The sequence below is a fragment of the Eretmochelys imbricata genome, chromosome 2 (genome assembly GCF_965152235.1).
Source record: "Eretmochelys imbricata isolate rEreImb1 chromosome 2, rEreImb1.hap1, whole genome shotgun sequence".
In the NCBI taxonomy this organism is placed as follows: Eukaryota; Metazoa; Chordata; order Testudines; family Cheloniidae; genus Eretmochelys; species Eretmochelys imbricata.
In genome coordinates, this window is record NC_135573.1 from 259611306 (window position 1) to 259616753 (window position 5448).

Sequence of the window (5448 nt, forward strand, 5' to 3'; positions counted from 1 at the left end):
GGGTTCTAAGGGAGGTTGTGGAATCCCTCTAATTGGAGGTTTTAAAAAAAAACAGGTTGGACAAACACCTGTCAGAGATGGTCTAGATTTACTTGGCCCTGCCTCAGCACAGGAGGCTGGGCTTGAAGACCCCTCCAGGTCCCTTCCAGCCCTATATTTCTGTGATAGTAAGTTTTTACCTTTGACAATGCCACATAGCTTCTTAAAACACAATCAGATGATTCAGGGTACATCCTCTCACTTTCTAATTACAATTGTACAAAACACACATGGGAAGTAGGCTGTGTAGTGCAAACAGTTCTGAGGAGCTGACATTTGACCTCAATTCTGTGTATATGGTGAATGTGATCACATTTGATATTCACCACTTGCACATGTTTTCCAGAAGTATGTAAAACAATGGAGGTTACAGTTCTTACTGCCCAATTCACTAATCCTGATTATATATATCTATACTGTGTCATAGAATTAACATAGAGTTAATTGGTTTCAGAGTAGCAGCTGTGTTAGTCTGTATTCGCAAAAAGAAAAGGAGGACTTGTGGCACCTTAGAGACTAACCAATTTATTTGAGCATAAGCTTTCGTGAGCTACAGCTCACTTCATCGGATGCATCCGATGAATAGAGTTAATTGGTAATTCCAACATTACTTCCCTTCTTGCAGTTCAAGGCACATTGTGGTATAGCTCTGCAAAGCATTTTGGGGCATCTTCAATATTAGCAGGTATAAAAAATGGGCTATAATCCAATTTGTCCATTTTTATTTTCTAAAATTTCTTCTTGTTCCTTATCAATGATTATTTGTTAAAGGCACAGCAAACTTTCAGGGTTGGCATTAAACATACAGAGGATAAGAATCTCTTTTTAGTCCGATTTCTTTTTAAATTTCAGATTTAAAGTGTTCTTGCTCACTCACAGCAAAGTGTGTCATCTTTTCACTTTTAAAATTTCTTCTTTTGGCCTATTGTCAATAAGTATTGTCTTCAGTATCTGTATGTGGGCAGGATCTTCAGCCTGTCTTATTTATAGTTAACTCGTCTTAACTAAAATTCTTCCACAAATTTACATTCCCCAAATTCTCTCTGGTAGTCTCTGTGTCATAGCAACTCAACATTTTGTGTAAGAACAACGCCCCCCCCCCCAGTAAAATGTGCGTGCTTTTTTATTGGCAAATAGCTGATTTAGACTTTTCTTCAGGATTTCAGATGTATTAAAGCAAAAATGAAATTATGTACCATGCTTCATGTACAATAAATATTCTTCACATTCTGCTTTAATTCCCAAACAGTTTCTCCCGTCAATCTTTTGTTCTTGTTTTCCATGCTCAAGAGGTAGCAACGTTAATCTGTGCAGAGTAATCCCTCTAACGTTGTATGCAGTCACACTAATATGAGCTGTTATAATTGATGCATCTGAGCCAAAGTATAAATGAGAACTCTCTGCAGTTTCAACAGCACCAATAGCAAAATGTAACGGCTTCTTTTGCAAACAGTGGCATGATTTCATTCTTATGGTTTGCAGAATGTATCTGTGTATCATGTACACTTTAGCTGTGCTATGGTTGTTTGACATGTATCTGCAAATGCTCTGGATCTTTTGTGATGTCATCCTGTTGTGGGTACTTCATCCTACGTGGAAGTGTCACTGTTCTTCATTTGGATGGGTTCTCCAGGTTGATCTTCAGACTCAATTTGAACTTCAGGCAGCAGTTAATCAAGTGTGTGATCTTCCACACGCCTTGTGATATTTTCCTCCTGATGAATCTCTTCATTTAGTCCAGTATACTCATTTTAATTAGTCAGTATATCTTTCTGCCCACTGAAGCCACACTTACAGAGTTCTCTAGTAAATGAGCTATAGGTTTTCTTCATAGCTTATGGAAATAGAGTAAAGCAAAATAGTGTCTTTTCAGAGGTCTCTCTTGTCAGCTTTTGGTGACTATTCAAACAAGTCTTCCTTCCCTTTACTAATAATCCAGACAGTTTACCAGGGAATAATACCCTTACATATGAACCTAAGAGCTGCCATATTGGGTCAGACCGTGGTCCATCTTGCCCCGTATCTCATCTCCGACAGTGGCCTGTACCAGAGCTTCTGGGGGAGAGTACAGTACAGAGTAATTATGGAGTGATCAAGCTCTGCCTTCCACACCCAAGTTGTGGTAGTGAGAAGTTTAAGGTCACGCTGAGCCTGGGGTTGCATCCCTCACCATCTTGGTTAATGACCATTGATGGATCTATCCTCCATTAATTTATCCAGTTCTTTTTTTAATCCAGTTATACTTTTGTCCTTCACAACATTTCCTGGCAATGACTTCCACTGGTTGACTCTGTGTTATGTGAAAAAGTACTTCCTCTTGTTTGTATTAAACCTGCGGCCTATAATGTCACTGATTGACCTCTAGTTTTTGTATTGTGTGAAAGGGTAAATAACAGTGCTCTATTCCATGACCTCTAGTCATCTCTTTTCTAAATTGAATAGCCCTAATCTTTTTAGTCTCTCCTTGTATGGAAACCATTCATCTTTGTCACCCTTCTCTAAACTTTTTCCTCTTATAATATATCTTTTATGAGATGGGGCAACGAGAACTGTATGCACTATTCAAGGTGTGGGCAACTCTATGGATTTATATAATGACATTATATTTTCTTTCCTTTTATCTATCCCTTTCCTAATGATTCCCAACTTTCTGTTCACTTTTTTGACTGTCGCTGCACACTGAGTGGATGTTTTCAGAGAACTATCCACAGTGACTCCAAGATCTCTTTCTTGAGTGGTAACAGCTCATTTAGACCCCTCGTTTTATATGTATAGTTGGAATTATGTTTTCCAATGTGCATTACTTTGCATTTATCAACATTGTATTTACTCTGCCATTTTGGTGCCCAGTCACCCAGTTTTGTGAGATCTCTTTGTAACACTTCACAGTCTGCTTTGGACTTAACTATTTTGAATAATTTTGTATCATCTGAAAACTTTGTCACCTCACTGTTTCCTCCTTTTTCCAGATCATTTATGAATATGTTGAACAACGCAGGTCCCAGTACAGATCCCTGTGGGAACCCATTATCTACCTCTCTCCACTGTGAAAACTGACCATTTATTCTTATCCTCTGTTTCCTATCTTTTAACCAGTTACTGATCCATGAGAGGACCTTCCCTCTTATCCCAAGACTGCTGACTTTGCTTAAGAGCCTTTGATGATGGACCTAGTCAAAGGACCTAAAGAGACCGCTTTTTGCTGCATCATTCAGGGAAAGGAATGGAGAATGAAGTGGTTAGATGTCAAGAAAAAACCCTGAAAAGAGGTATTGGTGGATGAAAGGGAGAGGGGAGAGGAATGGGAGGAGGGGTGTTCTCAATGCTCCTGAAGGTGCTTCCAGCAGTCCATTGCTTGGGGGCACTTAGCACTTCCCTGTGGTGGCAAAGCAACTGTAAGTGGCTACCTGTCACCGCTCTGACAGCGACTCCCCAGTGCAGCAACTGTGTGGTCCCTAACGGGTGAGGGGGAACCAAGGCCCCCCTTGCCACTAGCCCCCTGCCATCTGCCACTGCCCAACATCAAGCCATCTCCGCAACACCTGGGCCCTTGCAGATGTAGCTCAAACCACTTCACCCGGCTCCTACTTTGGGACCAAGCGCGGCTGGGCCTGCAAGTAGCAAGAGAGCAGGTGACTGAGCTGCTCTCCGCAGCTGGTTGGGCCCAGCAGGAGTTGCAGCCGGGGCTGGGCAGTGGAATCCTGGGAGCAGGTCCATGACCTGTTGGAGGAACAGAGGGAGGTGTTCCTCTGCTGGCAGGATGAGGCCATGGCTCTGATTCTGGGACAACTAGCAGCTTCATTCGCTGGGGAAGGTTGGCCTCAGCCACATGAATGGAGGAGGAGGAGGAATAAAGGGGTCCTCCTTAAGCTTTAACTGGATAGTTGTTCATTTAGGTGCTGGTTGTGTTTCTCTTTGTCGGGGGCTAGGATCTATAACCACTGCCTCATGGTGGCTCCCACCCACACATACAACACGGGCAAGTATGTACTGCTAGGCACCCATCACAACAACTGTGCTTCATTTAGCAGCTCTTTCTCCTCCTGTTTTGGGGAAGTGGTTCCAAGTGCTGAGTGGGGCCTTGTGAAGAAGATGGGCAAGCTCTTTCAGATTAAATTCTGAGATCACCCTAGGGGGATTTTTGGGTAAGGTTTTAGCATCACTGTAACTTTATGAAATGTGGAGTAAGATAAGCCATAGGTGCCTAGAGTGTGCTCAGTCTCTGGCCAAAGTGATGCCCACTAAAAGACCATCTTCAGAGTGAAATGTAAGGAACATTTCAAAGGGGAGCTCCATGAGGCTGGGGAGGACTACACAGAGGTCCCAGGCAGGAGTAAATTCTCTGACCATTCACGTTCCTCAAAGGGCTATAACATACAGAGAAACCAACCAGTGGATAAGTCTGTAACAGCCCTTTGACGAACTTGAATTACCCCCTTTCTTCTTCAGGGTAAGAACATAGCAAGAGTAGAAATGTTTTCCTCTGTACTCCAGAGGTACCTCCTCTTTGGGTCTTAGATAAATCAATGAGGCCATTTTTTGGTAACAGGTTCTATAGTCCCTGAAGTGGACAGGAACCGTGCAAGGAGTAGAAATGGATAGGATGCTCTTGGACCATGAAGCCTAGTACCCATTTGTTGGCTGTCATGCAGCCCGAGCATTGGGAAAGGTGGTTCCCAAAGGTGGTTACAGGCTCCTGGGTGACTCCCAATGCCCCTGTCAGACCTGCTGCCCTGGAAAGAGTGTGAATGTGTGACCTCCAATTTGAGGCAGAAGAAAAAGAAGGGGATGAAGCTGAAGTTTCCTCACTAAATTTTGTGGAAGGAAAAAATGTTTTGAACTTGTAAAGAAAGTATGGCGACACTCACTGAGTTCTGTAGGCAAGAGCATACCGAGGAAAGTTTTTGTTTGTTCCACTGACTTCATTGGATCAGTCGCTGAGTGTCTTCCATCCATAAATGTTTGAAGGAACAAGAGATGCATCCAGACCATAGCCCACTATTATCCCCAGGAAGCTGATTTGTGGTCCAGTTGCAATAATGTTTTCCTAATTTTCCCCAACCACTTGAATAGTTTCTTGCACCATTTGTATACATTGCAATTTATGTCATGAAAGTTCTTCACAGTTAGCTACTGGGATGTTACTGGCATTTGCCCATATTTGGCAAGGCTTGATAACTTTTGAACAGAAATAGTGGCTAAATTAATTAAATTGTCTGCTGCAAATAGTTTGCCCAGCTCTGGCCAGAGGCCAGATTCTCAGCTGGTATATTATGAAGCCATACTGTATGACACAAGCTGAGAGTCTAGTGCAGGGACTTCAACTAAAGATTTGATCTTCTTTAGAGTTCAGAGAATTCCGGTACTTGCAGAGTACGTAAATATTCAGCAGCTGCAACAAGGAGAAAT